At 38.1% G+C, this 15,972-nt stretch overlaps 1 pseudogene; it reads right to left on the minus strand.

Moving 5' to 3' along the window:
• Positions 1–757: 757 nt before the first annotated feature.
• Positions 758–14,855, minus strand: LOC137981951 (arginine/serine-rich coiled-coil protein 2-like; annotated as a pseudogene).
• Positions 14,856–15,972: the final 1,117 nt, after the last annotated feature.

Here is a 15,972-nt window from a genome sequence, read left to right on the forward strand (position 1 = left end):
TCGCAAAAAGCACTCTACTTTCTGTTCTTACGAAAATTCGATTCACTAACACACAAGATATTAGAGAATGTTTCAAGACCGCATGCTCCAATTCCTTTAGCGAATGTTCAAATTGAGTATCGTAAAAACCAAACCAAAGTAATTACGTTGGCCACTCAAAAAGGACGGAGACAATCTAGTAAGCAATAAAAAACCTCCAAATTATTACACGTAGGGCTACACAAGCGCGTGAAAATGATGCATGCGCGAGCCACGATTGGTTTTGGTTTCCCTTCTGATCGGTTGAAAAAATGGCGCGCGAACTTTGAACCAGTCACTGAGTGAAGTAATGTAAAAACCAATGCAATTCGCTAAATTACTTTCAACACTCAATTGCAAACTCGCTTTAACGCAAAAAAGCCCTTTTCCTCTTTCTCCAACAACCGCCTTCGGCGTTGTAAAAAACCCTGAGTACTGTTCGTGCTAGGAAGGACAACATTTCACTTAAAAGTCGTTTTAAAATGAACTTCGAGTAAAACTTCAACTTACAGGAAGATGCTTTAAAGCCTTCCTCTTCTCAATTAACGAAGAACACACCGGCTGCCATCGACTGTAGTGTAGTTCAGCTTATTAGAACTTATGAAAAACCAAAAACCATGCATCGAATGGGATATGTTATAAGCAAAATTTAACTTTCCAACACACACTGTGAAAACAAAAATAAGTACCTTAATATTAAGATACTTAGTTGAAATGGTTAGAGGGACTACCACTCTGGTCATGTCCCTGAGTAACCAAGGGCCAATGCCACTCTTTCCCCCCGCCGGCACCTCGGGAACAACTGGAATGGCCGAGATCGTTCAAACGCTCTTTCCAGATTTTCCCTGAGTTGGTCGTTGTGGTTATTTGCACCATCTTGTCCCAGTAGTGCTTCCTTCACCTTTTGATGCCATCAAGCGGCGGAATTTAGCCTGCATCTCCCCTCCCTGATATTTGTTGACGGGGGTTGTAGTGTTCCAGACAAGGTAAGACTTGTCTGTACAACTACTTTCATCAGCCTGCTGGGGAGTCAAAATCAAAGAATCAAGCGTGAGTTTTTCTATATTGTGCTAGTAATTCATTATTCACGAACGTATCCAACCACTGATACACCCAGAAGCGTATCAAATCAAACTTTCTACGGTTAGGTTCAGGGCCCACAGACGGATTTTTCCGCGCGGTGCTAAGGAAGTGAAATGTTACTGTCGCGGTAACTGACGTCATCATATCATGATAGCTGACACGAAAACCCCACTCCAAAGGCAAAAAGTCACCACACAAACTGTTGGTTCGCATCGAAGGTTTTTCCTCGCCTCTCCTCGCGCGTCGTTCTCCTGATCAACTGCGCATAAGTAAACAAACTGACCTTCCCGGTTTGAGAAAAAGCTAAATTTCCGGCGTTTTGAAATTGAATTAAATTTTTTTACATGGCACGTTTCAACCCCAATACAGAATATAGCTAAGCATTGATTTTTTTAATCAATCATCTTTTTTGAAAAAGTTATGGGTAATAATCCCCCGGTGTGTTTTTTTAAATGTGTAGTCCTTAAAAAGAACATGTCTTTAAAAGAACATTTTTCAAAATAAAAAAAACCATGCTTGGCTGGATGGCAAAAACGAATACAATCGATTAAATAACCAAATTGCGTAATCACGGAGAACAATTTGGAGTTTTCTTTATTGGTCACGTGACCATGGTCGTGGTCATGATGACGTCATATTTAGGTCATTGGAGCTTACAAAAGTTGGAAAACTGACCAAAATAATGCCCAATTCTCTCATTACTTACTTAACCATTACATCCTTAGCAGTCAACCCCCACAAATATGTCAGTGGGCCCTTAAGAAACAAAGAAAGACGAGCAAGACCGAGTTGTCACCATAGTTTCTTTCTTAGAAACTAAATTTTGTCGAGTTTGTTTACCAAAGAGCCTCCAATTCTTGGAATGGTATAAAATCCTTAGACGGAATTCAGTACCCCTATCCAACTTGTAAATCGTTATGGGATGGATTTGAAAGGCGATCCAAGCATACATGTAATTCAGTGGCTTTGTACTCATCAGTACTGATATATTTTGATAGAGCAAAATGTGTGTGCGCTAATCACTTATGATAAATAGCTTTCACAAACCCCACTTAATATGAAAGACACATAACAATCTTCCAAAGGAAAGATTATTTGTCACCCCTTTGACTGTGGGTTTGTGGGTTTTTTAATTTAAGGACGGTGCCTACGAATTAAAGATATTTTTTTGCCCCCGGTGTGTGCTTATGCAGGAGATGTAGATCTTATACAATTGTTATTGAAATCCAAAAGAAATTGGGGGTAACCACGCATTTATTCAAAGATAATCATACGAATATTTTTATCAAAGAGCTTTAAAAGACAAAGCAATGTATGGCATGTCTTCTTCTTTCTCAAATTGAAGCTTAATTATCTCTGAAAATGCATGGTTACCCCCAATTGTCTTTTTGGAATACCAAGAGTACTTACTAAGATCGTCCTTTTCTCCAGATAGTTTTAAACTGCGCAAAAATATCGTTGTCTTAGTACGCATCTGGCCAATAGAAATCCGAGTATCTGGAGATGCGCAGAAGTTATGCCCAATAACAATAGTAGGCACCGTCCCCCTTAATACAGTATTAAGTTCGATCAGCCTTTTTGAAGTCGCCTGAATGATCCTTTACGCGCTTGAATCTTTATCTATCTCAATGAGACAGACCAGGGAGTGAGGTTATATTTACTGGGTTACCTCAGATTTTTTTCCCCACTCCCAGAGCAGTTCCTTTTCTGTTTGTAGCATAGCATACGTGTGAGGTTTGACAACTGAAGGGTTTATGTAGCTGTGGCAATTCATAACTGAGGCTGCCTGCCTGAGCTGTGTTTTCTCATAGGCTCAGCTTGTGCTGCTAAATTTAGCTTGAACTTCTTCCAGATGTCAATGCCCGTGCAGTTTTTGGAAGGCTTTCTAAGCCAGTGGACGAAGCTGCAACAACAATAAATGCAACTGCTTTATGGCCATAAGAAATACTCAATACACTCTACAAGTCTGATTCTTGACATTTTCCGAAGGTGATATAAGGCCCTGCACTCTTCCAAAAAAAAAATCAAAAAAACTCTTGTGCTGTCTCACAAAGATCATTAGAGTACAGCTAAAAATTATTTTCTCTCTCTCATTTTATCCCCTGCTCCCACTATAAATCCACAGGCTCAAAAAGTATACAAGGTTAAAAAAAACCGGTAATCTTAAATTAATGTTTTGATGGTCTACATGTACAAAGTAGAGTGGGTCTCGTTTGAGCATTTCTGTTATGAAAGTAGACAGAATAATACTAAGCGTTCATACCTTTTACAACATTTTCTTATCCCTAGAAGGAGACCCGCTCGATCACATCATTCTGTCTCTGCCCTCTATCTCTGTCAACGATCATGAACTTCTGTCATATCTCCGATCTCTGTCCCAATCCCTTCCTCTGGTTGTCCCTACCTCTGTCTATCTCGGCTCACAGTGAGTGTATCTACCTGCCCGCCCCACCGCCGGCTGAAAGAATATATCACGCCACTTGTTCTGCGATCTAGAAAAACATGGGGCCAGTATTAGATTTGAATATATTTGGTTTAAGGGGCTACTATGATCAAAAACCACTTTCGTGGTTTTTTTCTTTAGATTTTAAATTTACACTTGACTGGAAAAATTTTGAGCTTTTGTGTTTTATTTAAAGGCTGTTTTACTTTGAGTGGTAAGTTGTGAATTTCACACTCCACCATTACTCATGTTTCCAACTGCCCACTTTGGACTTCATAGGGTTTAGAGCTAGGTAAACATATTGACATCATTTTGCTCACAAGTGTACAATTTCAGTGTGTAAACCCAGCTTATTAATGGTATACATCCAAATACACGAGTTTTAAAGTCTGAAAGCCAGAAACTCCCTTGTGGCACATTAATTCATTGTGTACACATCAATTGCATTCTTAAACGTATCGAGTCGTGATAGTCAGTTTCTCCTACATCTAGCTCTCTCACGATTTCAAAAATCAAACTGACCATTAAATAGGAAATTCGAGTTAAAATAAAACGTGTCTTTTTGAAATAAGGGGCTTAATACTTGGATCACTTAGTGTTTAGTCAATATAGTTTTGAAATCCACAGTATTCCCTTTAAGGTTTATTCAAACTAAGAGGATTGACAAGCTTCAATAGGCTAGTGCAAAGTATTCTTCTAAACCGCAAACCTCCTGCATATCTGGCAAAAAAATTTTGAGGCCTCCTACTGAATAAGTTTTCTACCTCTCTTTTTACACGGCTCCTTTGGGGTGACGTGTATTGAATTCAAAGTAAATACAGTAGTTTTTGTGTCGGTTTCTTCTTCTTACCCGAAAAAATAATTGAATTTGACAAGGACTCTAATATTCCCACAACATTTAGTGTTTATTTACATTAACAATGAAAAGAGGCAGAACCATCTGTCATATCACTTGCGCTAATTAGCTTAGCAGAGGTCTGATCTCAACTGTATTACAGAGGAAGCATGCAGTTATTAATCATCGCTCTATCACTGTTCTCCCCGCTAGGCTTGCTTGCGTGACCTAAGTGGGCTGTTTCGCCATTACCGGAACTCATAAAAAGAATGCAAGTGGTCTACAACAAGGGATCACGGACAAAGTAGTGTACTGTTCCAAGGATGGATGGCAATACATGTATCTGTGGCATCTATTACTATCAAATGGCATAACTTTTGAGTTTCACTTATCCCAGACAGATAATACAAAGAACATAAACACCATCTGCAACATCACCCCTCTTGAGTCTCTTATTGGGCTCCTCCTGTACTCCCTCTTCCTGCGTCCTGTCAGGTGATCCTTGGAATCTCTCCTTTCGCGTGAAACCTGCTTCTACGTCTCCTTTTATCTGGAGATTTGCTTCTCCTGTCTGGTGAAGCTCTGCGTTTAGGAGATTGGCTTTCCCTTTCGGTGACTTTCCTAGGCTTCACCTCTGAATCCTGTTCTTTGCCCATCTTTATGGGCACCAGTAGGATCCCTTTCCCTAGAAGGATACAGTGTCAACCTTCAGAAAAAATCAGTTAGTAGGTTTTGCCACTGGAAAATGCTTTGTTCTTAAGTTGTCAACTTTTTAAATGCAACTAGAAGTGTTTATGAAAATCTGACGTTTCGAGGGTTAGCCCTTCGTCCGGGTTAGCCGTTCGTCATTCGCTGTCCGAGAAGTCCTAACCCTCAGAAACGATCAGCTTTCCAAATCTTTTCACGGTGTATCTTTCACCTGTACCAACTCGTTTGGTAAAATCAATTTCTGTTTTCCAAATCTCACCACCGACGCAGTAACCACAGTTTCTTTTGGAAACTACAATTTTGTAGACTTGTTTATGTCCAATTACTTCCACAATGGTTGCAAACAGAAAGTTCAAATAGAGTGAAATCCACAAGTTCACTAGGTACCATATTCAAATAGTAGTATTGTTGCAAGGTGGAACTCATCCGTAACTATTTGAAAGGTGGTTCAAGCTAGTGTCCTGTACTCTCATCGACAAAGATATCTGTCAATCAGAGTGGTCAAATATTGTGGACTCACAAGGTAGCAGCGGACATACCACATGTTGACCAGTGTGATGACAAATATTGTCAATAAGAGTATCGAACCTCACTGAACCACATTCGGAACAGTTCCACCTGCGATATTAACGTTTTTGAACTTTGACTTTGTAAATTAATTTGAACTTTACTGATGCATAGCATTGTCTACGACTTTCCTTGCAATCTGATTTGGCTTATTTTCCCAAATGGACATTTCTGATTGGTCATTCCATGTTTGAGGGTGAAATACGGGCATTGCATGACCACATTGACAAGAGCAACGTTATCTAGACTCCTTTGACTCTATTTGGCAATGGCAAATTTGAGCCAATCAGATCTTGTGAGATTACAACTAACTGTGGTCATAACAAAAATAGAGGGACACCGAACCAAAACAGCTGGAAAAAAATATCTAAGCTATAGGGTACACTATATAGGTTGTAACCTGAGCTACCTGAAAGCTTACATATTATTTTACATACCATAAATAACATAGCATTACAAGGTACAGGCCTTTACAACAACAACAACATTTATTACATACAATACTAGTTCCTGTGAAGAGTTTGTCCCCCCAAATTTAGCAAGGCTAATCGAGTTGGGTGGACGCACAGATAAAATACTTAATTAATATATTTCCAATGACAAAAGATTACGAAAGGAAATATCATTATTAAGACATGATCGATTGAATGTTTTATATGGATAAAGATGTGAGGTAACTACAGTGAAAAAACAAAAATACAGATTGCGATTCTAGTTATTGGCTTGCTGATAATCTTTAAGATTCAATAATTAGATTAGCAAAAAGGTATACTGGTAGATGAGGCTTACTCGCAAATATCAAGTTAACACCTTTTGAATAAAAAACAGAGGGTAGCAGTAGTAAGGGTAAATCGTTAAATGCATTTTAGTGATTAATTTAATTTAAGACCAATATCAATTATGTCAAAATGCTTTTATGTTGTTGTTTTTATGTTTATTATTTCGCAATCTAGTTGTTTCAGGTTAACACGCAGATATAACATGTCCTGTGGTACAGCTCTACAGAAACACAGGAAAGATAATAATGTTCTCGAAAAGTGCAGGTCAAGTGGGATAAAACTGATTTTTGATGGCTGTAAAAATGCCTTCTACTGGGTTTGCAATAAAGCCAAATTTATTAGGATATGTTTGGTTGTAAATATTATTTTTAACACAAACATGAGTGAAATGGGTACACAGGTGGTGTGCTGGCAACCTTACTTCAATATTGGAAACGTGTCAGACTCTTTTGTACAAAACAGTACTTCCAGACACAGTAGTCAACTTATAAAACAAAATTGTAAAAAAAAACACAAACAACAAAAATACATGTGAATACAATTCATAATAAAACAGTTGGCCTGTCTTGATGCCATATGCAAACTCTCACAGTTAAGCCTTCTAGATTTGGGTGGAGACTCTGAAGGGTAATTGCACTGTGTTAGTGAATTTTCTCCAATGTTGTTTTTGATTTCCTCTATTTTTTGAAGAATGGAACTACAATCACTGTATAAGTCCATTTTTTCTTATCCCACCCAGCTTGACATTTAAGTGCATAGAACGCTTTCAAGAAATACAAAAACAAAGAAAGTACGATTAGAGCTCCTGTTCACCATGAAATAATAACACTACTGTTTCTTGTGAAGCAATTTGCATGAAAGAAAATATTGTCCCTGAAAGATTGCCTTTGTTCAAAACTAAAAAAGACACCTAAAATATTCCATGTGTGTTGGAAAAACAACACGAGGGACAGCCCCAAGAGGCCACCTTCAAAAATAACTGTAATACTCTTTGTTTGCCTCGAAAAAGTTTGCATAAGCATTGGTTTCCAAATATGAATGTGTCCTAACCCTAACCCTAACGCCTAGCGACTGCATTTTGATACTTATAAGGCCATAAATTCGGATAAAAAAAAAAAAGAAAAACAAAAAAAAAAGAAAAAAAAAAAAAAAACATTATCCCAAATTAAAATGCTGGACAGCTTTTCAGTTGTTCAAAGGTTCCTGTGCTTTTCGTAACCAGGTTTTGCATTTGTAAGATTTTATGTACCCAAATTTCCAATTTGCTCCCATTTCAATTCTAGGGAGACCTTGTAAAAAGACAGAAGTGTAAAAAGACCACACTTTGTGACTCTGGAGAAGTGCATTGATTCTACACTGGTGTCCACAGTTCTCCCAGTTATAAAATCCCTCACAAGTTTTGGGAGGAAGTATCTCAAAATGTACAACAGGAAAATAAAAAAATGCACAGAGTACAGCTAGACTCCATGATAATTCATTCAGGTAATAATTGGCCACAACTTTGCAAATCCGCAAACTATTCACCAATGAATTTCAAAGCAAGCCTCACGAATGAATCATAGGCATCCTGTACAGACTTGTACTCAAACCAATGATGATGCAAAACTGAAATTCAAAACCCAGACCCCTATACAAGTACTACAGACCACTCAAATAAATGAATAGGATTTGTTTTAGTGACAACTCACGCTCAGAACCACCTTTTTGCCTTTGTGAATGCAAGTCGCGACCAAACTCATCAATATTGCATCCTGTGTCCTCGCTCATTTGTATACTAAGGCAATGCGATTCATCAAAGAGTGTTACACTTCAATAAAGCAGGCAACCACCCCATGTACAAAACACATTTACATGTACATGTAACAAGCAATAGTTGGTTGTCCATGTTAGCTTTAAAATTCATATGAAGACACTTGTGAGTCCACATGTATCTTCAAAGTAGTGTATCTATCCAACACTGTGCTTTCTATCTTCCGAAATGCAATGATATTAGGGCATAATTCTTTCAATATGAATAGTGTCAAGAAGTATTATATACCCAATGACTGAAAAACTGACTAATATGGATTCTCTCGTCTATTAACAGCACACCAAATGTACTGTATTAACATTCTAGGTAGGGAAACCACCCTCCCCATTAACAAAAGTGGGGTTGAGTTGGGCCAAGGAAAGGTTTTTTCTTCTATGGGGGAGCCAATCCTCTAAATAATATCAAAACTTCGTACTAATAATTCTCTTCAAGCTAAGAGTCCAGTGCAGTCTAAACTCCACAACATTTCAACAACAAAAAAACTGACAACTTTATTTACTTCACAGGAAAAACAATTTGCATCACAATGAATAAGGCTTTTGAGGTATTTTTTGAAGCCCATTGATACAAACCTTTCTCTCGCAACTAAGAGGAATTAGTGTTTTTCACCTCTGGGAAATAACATCACTACTTTGTCACTATGTTTAGCTTTACATCTTTCTTCATGTTTTAGTACACACACTGGAGAATTCTAAGGCAGTCCATCCTACTACTTAGGATTTTTAACATACAAATCTCTCTACAAAATTCTACCAACTTTCAGAATTACAACACCCCTTGAAGATGAAAGCCACAACACACAAAACAAAAATATCTACAGAAAGTCACTGCTGTAATAATTTGCGACCCTTTTCAGTCCCTGGTTCAAAGGTGTGGTTCGTCAACAATTTCCTTTATGTGCACAAAAAGATCAAGTGACATAAACTTGCTTGTAGACGCAAGTCCAGACAAGAATCAGAGGCAGTATATCGAAGCAGGTACATGTATTGATCAAAATGCGCAAGTCTATAAACTTAACATCATGCTTCTTCTTTTATTTTTTGCTGAACCCAATGTTATAACACAATTGATATGGTTCATGTGTTTTGCTATGCATACATAGAGTTTCATCACTACCTAGTTGCTACAATCTCACCTTTTACTGGCAGCCTGTTATTGTTCTCTAAACTTTCCATGTTTTGCTGCTTATCTTTAACTATTTTTTTACATACATACATAGTTTACACAAACATTCATTTCACTTGTCCTGTTGAGTCTTTATATCCTTTGGAACAACTGAACAAAAAACTTGCTTGAGATACTTTGCTTTTGTAACTACAGTACCTCATAATGCCTATCGTGTCATTCCTGACATTAGTTTAGTCCTTTTAATGGAGAGATGGGTGTCTAACATCAGGGTTTGTGTCTGGATTTTGTATACAAAATTCCCCCCAAGGGAGGTAACTCAAGCAGTTTGCAAGAATCAGAAATTGAGGTTCAAGGAGTGTTTCGCGGTGTTTTCTTTGCTGAAAAGCCTACCTTGATATTCTTTCCCACATCCTGCAAGTGTAAAGACAAGGCACAAGACACACAGGCACCTTAATTTTTTTGCATTAAATCTTTCCTCAGTCCTCAAATTTGGGTTCAATTTTTGAATTGGGGCCCCCCCCCCTTTTCAACTTAGCACTTGCAACTTTTGTCAAGGGCTTTTCAAATGCCCGTGAAGTCCAAATCAAATTCCAAGGGGTTTTCAAGGACTTCAAAGAGTAGCACAAACCCTGTACATGTAACAAAGTGAGGTTAAAAAGACACAGGTATCATGCTTTCCTACATGTTATGGGAATTTTTAAACAGCTATGTACTAAACTATATGTAGTCTGCATACTGTAATCATCTACAAACAATTACCAGGCTGGACATTTTTCAATAATATTGAAATGTCCCCAATATAAACAATAGGCACTAATACAAGCTCGCTCAATAAAATGAACTGAAAACACTTCAAAAAATCTTTTAAAAAAGTCATTTGTGCATATCATTGTTTCCTTCAGTGACTTTTTTTGACATCTTTGACATCCTCCTTGTTGCCACTAAGGTTGACAATAGAAAGTTCCAAATTAACGACTCTTACAGCAGGATCCTTGGTTCTGTTTTGAACATTGCTCTATTTCCCCTCCTAAGATATGCATCAATTGATATAACACATTTTCTGTTTCCAAACTAACGTCTTGCCTCGGCTTCAGATATATTATAAAGTTTAAATGCACAAAACTTGACAATATCAAGCTTTGCACTTGTCCCAAGAGCCCCCCTTTTTCCTCTTGTGCCCGAGCAATTCTTGTTCAAACCATTTCGTCTTTTGTAACCACCACTTAACAAGGTTTACACTGAATTTTCCAATTGAGCAGCTTGTTTTCTGAATCCTTGTCAAGCCCAGGCCAACAGATCCTTTGGTGCGATCATTATAACCAGAGCTGTTCTCAGGTATATCAACACTTCCACTAATGCCATCACAAGTTAAGATTGCCAGAATTAAAACGCTGTTATCATGGGAGTGACAATTACTACACTGTCCCATTTGAATCCAATGGAACTCCACTTTGGCCAGGCCACGCCGTCTTCACACAGAAACTGGAAGAGTTTGTAGAATCCTAGGTTCTGTTGTTTTTTGGTGGATGTAGTCAGTTCTTCTTCTTAGTGTTTTGCGCTCTTCAGTTTAGGACTCACTTTTGCAATGTTCCTTGACTAGTGTCCCTTACAGTGTCCATTTGTTAAATGTGAACACAGATTCAAGCACACTTGGTTTGCAGATTTAATTCACTTTTATGCCAAGTGTTCATGGTCTAGAGTTGCCTCTTACACCATATTACCAACCTGTTTCATATGCCCAGAAACGGCTTGTCCTGGATTCTGTTTTTTGTTCCGCTAAGCTTTAACAGTCTGGCCTGATTTTTTCAACACCTTTTCTTGATTTTCTAGGATCTTTTCCACTTTCCAACACAGTGTTGTCAGGTGCCCATTCACTTCAGGCCCTAGATCCCATCATGTGAATCAACTTCAAAGAAAGATTAGCAGTGTCAGGCTGCCTTTACAGCTACCAACGAGTCTTTGTTACAGATGAGAAATTAAGTCGTTGCATTATCCAACAACTTGCAAAGAATAGAGGTATTTACTTGTTGCTAAACAAACGTACAGGACTGCCTTAAGTAAATTTTACAGTTTCAAACTTTTCAAGTCTGAAAAAAAACGATATTGATTTTTCTAAATCAAGACCTGCATTACACAACACTCATCCCAGTACTACATACATGCAGAAAGTGTTGTGCGAAAATTGTCACAGAGTCGTTGGCCTGAAAAATAAGCTCACACTATTGTTCCTGTTCCTTGGTAATATACATGTATCGGTACTTTTGATGCAAGAGTATGGGTGCAATGTCTATTTAGACAGACCAGAAATGTCCAAATAACTTGTCTGAATTGCATTACAAATTTTATTGATGCGTTTCTTTCTTTAAACGGTAAATGCTGAAACTTTTATTTTTTCATCGAAGCACACAGTGAGAGAAAAGTGTAACTCTGGTTGGACCAAATAATACCTTCGTCAACTACTAGTATCAATAAAAAGTGCTTATTACACTGTTAACACCATTAGATGGAGGTTAGTTTTCTTAAAGGAAACTCTGCACAAGTACTCTGCCTTTCAACAAGGGCTGGTGAGTGTGACTTTGTTCCCTGCATGTCTCTGTGCATTTGTTTTCAAGACTGTATTGTACCTACGACACAACCTCCACGCAGTTATGAGCATACCATAAAATGCTCCTATAAGTCCACCTCTAAGAGCCCCAGAATTAAGTCCTCCCCCACACTGGGGCGTAATTAGAGCGTTTACGGTAGTTACCTGGCGGTGTGAACCACTACACAATATAATATTTATATATTACATATTTCTCATAATACTACTGTAACTTGTCAACTGACTGAAAAATACAGTAAAGATAGTGTTGGCTTAGCAACAAAAATATTTGAGTTTAGGCAGCACTTTATCTTGTTAGAAGCATTGGACTGCACTGGAAACAGCTGGATTCAAAGGAACCTCACTCCCAATATTCAGGTTTTTTTTTGCACATAAGGGTAATTATTTTAAACCATTAGTAACTGTGATTTCATGTTTTCATGAAAATCTGCCTATCAAGTGGGTTAAGAATCTGGTCCATGGTCTACATAGGAATCACCTGTAAAACATTAAAAGTGTTCATGCAATTCTACTCTCAAATGTCACTCACATTTCGTGGACTAAAACTTCTCCTTCTTCTTGCCTTCTAGGCCGTCTGCTGCTCATGCTTCTGCTTCTACTCCGGCTGAGACTTCTGTGGTGCCTGCGCTCACCTTTGAAATCTAGAGAGAATGAATCAATGTGAAAACTCGTCACGTTTTTCATGCGATAATGAAATCAGTGGGCAGTATGTACTAATATTCAATGGTAACTTTCTGTGGTTACTTGCAAAAGATGTTACTTACATGTATTTATGTGCTTCAAATGCAAACAAGTTAACCTTGTCAATAACAACTCTATCCTCTCTTTTGGAACTGTGAGCATTGCAGTCTTTTTAAGCCACTTTAAATGTTTGCGTTTTTCATTCACTTTAGACCATTCAATGATATTTCAACAATTTTTGAAGATTCAAAGAGAGAAATGACTTGTTTTGGAAGTTTAGGAAGTTTCCCAACAGCTTTTCCGAGAGTTCATTGAGGCATTGGGGATCGGAGAGTTTACACGAATATTATTATCCTCAACCCTTTGCACTGCTTTTCTCAAAGCCTTCTAATGGCAATTGAAAAAAAAAAAAAACCCTGCGCTTTTCCCAAAACTTTCACCTCTCTTTTCTGCAAGGCCTCCAAAAGGTAAACTGTAGCATCTGTAGGCGAAACCTAAACCAGTACTGTCTGCCACCAAATGTTCTTTTCAAAATGTTTCAAATTGTGTGCGAACCTTCCATGATAATCAACTAGCTGGTTAAGAACCTCTCTAATATAACAGAAAAGGGGTTTGCTTTACCTCTGTAATCCTGATTTCCTATTTCGTTTGCGAGAGGATGGAGAATTTTCAGGAGACTTTTCTGGTGATTCTGACACAGATCTTTTGCGATAATTTCTTTGATTTGCACTGGGGGGGAGTCTTTCCTTTTACAATGGCTGATCTGATGCCAATCCTTCTTTGTTTTCCTCTGGTGCCTCTTCATGTTGCTCAGTTGGATAACTGTTGGTTCATTGACCTCACTTGACAGTTCATTCTCCATGCTAACAGTAGTAGAAGTCAGTAAAAACTCTTGTTTCTTAACTGCCAACAGAGAAATCAAGTAATTTTAAAACTAACAGGACCTGCTCCCTAATAGCCCAGAATTGAAAACATAATTAAAGTAACAGACACAACTTCACCCATGCTTAAACAGGTTTTCAAAAATTGTGCCCCGATCACCTTGAAACTTCAACATCCCTCCCCTGCTCCTGGTCTGATTTGGTGGTCATACACTACTAAAGAACAATATTCGTTGACTCCTGTCGGCTTTAAATAAAGACTTTTGAAGACCTTTTTGTAAGGCCAATCGCTAATAGATTCTAATATCTTTTTGTTCCTTTAGACTCTTCTATCTGGTCCAAACATGTGTTTTTAGCTGTTAGCTGCGTCAGCGCCCGAAAAAAAATCATTTGAAACCCGACACTTCCGGTTCAATTTTCCCTACCCACACAGGAGCAGGTCAAGTTCCCACTCCCCAGGCACAAGATATGTCAATGCTGGGGTTTGCCTGGGAAGGGGGTGGATGTTGAGGTTTCGATTTGATCGGTGCTTTAATTATGTGTTAGAAAAGCCAATTCACCAATCAACCATAAATTTTCAATACACAATACGTAGTACTTTAATAAATCATTCTAAACTGAGATCCTGGAATTCAATCCATTGATTTAACCTGTAAAACTAAATGCCGTGAATTATGGAGAAGAATCTAAATTCGCTGTTTTCACATTTTTGAGTTGGGTGTCAACAAAAAACCAGTCAAGAAAATTGAAGGCAAAGTTTTAGCCCTACCTGTCTGGAGAGTTTTGATGTTTCACCACCAAAGGTCTTCTAAATTGGGACATAAACCATTGAATACTGTCCACTCAAAATCCTAAATAAGCTTCGGTAGTCGTTACTTTTCATTCCCCGAGCTGTAACGTTTCTGATTACCTCAAAAGAGATTCAATGATCTTAAGCCCAGTTAATTTTGAATGTAAGTGACACATCCCAAACAAAGGCCTCAAAACGAACCTTTGAGCGAATAAGTTTCAAGTTGTGAACAAATCCAATGTGTGGTCCACATCAAAAACTCAAATAAATTCTGCATTCTCAATAGAACAACAAATAAGTTTAACAACCGAAGCTCTGTCCTGGAAAAATCTCTTATTTAACCGTACAGAAATGTTAACTGAAGTTAAATATAACCTGAAAATAACGTTTTTTTAACCTCTTTAGAAGCTATCTCTTGATGAATTTGCCTGCTTCTGTTGAAGAACTAGAACGTAAGACCCTGGCCAAGACGGGGGTCCCATGTTGGCTTCACACTTTTCCCGGATGAAGAATATCTTCACTGCCATATTTGGAACATTACCAGTGCCCAACCTCTTTTCACTCTAAACGCGCCATCACATAAAAGATATACAAATTCTATCCATATCGAGCGCCTCAAAATATGTCAAGTTGCAATGGCGTTTTCTTTTAAAATGTCAAAATCATCAAGACTTGCTTCGCTGCAACTATAATTTCTGAAAGAGCGGAAGTCAAATTTCACTGGAACGAATTTCATTTTTGGGGATAAATTTAAATTCACTCAGAACGTGCGAAACGTTTCGACAAGACAAAAGTGTAACCATTCCAAACTGGCGGATGCGTGCGTCTGGTGCGTGTGGTCCAGTTGCTGATTTACTTGTGTCCAAAAAAATGGGTAACAACCCATGACGGCGCTCATCCCATCAGAAAAAGCTTTCGAAAAAGGCCTCACAGTAATAGCAGGGGATAAGCCTGAAACCTGGGCCTACTTCGAAATATGCAGAGTTGCAGAGAGAAAGTAGACATGTTCACTTCGTCGACGTAACTCAGAATCTGGAAATTATTCCTACAAAACTCCGTGCCATTACCCTTGAGTGAAGCCCTGTCTTTGTTGCCGGAGTACGACTGCAAGCAGCCTGTCAAGATCAGTGATTTTGAAGGTGTGTTGACAGATCCACAATTATAGTTTAAACACTTATCGTAATTGGGCAAATGTTTCAGTTTCTTGAATGCGAAGGTTAGTGTCCACATATGAAAAATTCGTTTGCTTATTTGGCACTGCATGATCGTGATCGTTTTTCCTTTCCGCACTTTGCCAGCTTTTTTCAAGACTTTTAAACAATCCTACCAAAATTTATTTGGCTTCTGAAAAAAAAATATCCGCAGAATGATAACAAATTTGAAGAATCAGTATGTTCTACTTTTTCTTTGCCCTTTAAATTTAATAGCCTTGGAAACTATAGCTATTAATTAAAGTGAAACCACACAACGCCTAGGAGGCATTGTCGGTCCTAAGCTATAAAATGTCCGCTTTAAGGGAACCCTACAAATATTTATCCTTGATATTTTTTTACAAAATTTGTAATATAACAAAAACACCAAATATGTCCTGTAATGAAAATATGTAACCACAACAAACCCTCAGGACGAAACAAGGAATTGCAT

Source organism: Montipora foliosa, chromosome 13 (assembly GCF_036669935.1).
Source record: "Montipora foliosa isolate CH-2021 chromosome 13, ASM3666993v2, whole genome shotgun sequence".
NCBI lineage: Eukaryota > Metazoa > Cnidaria > Anthozoa > Scleractinia > Acroporidae > Montipora > Montipora foliosa.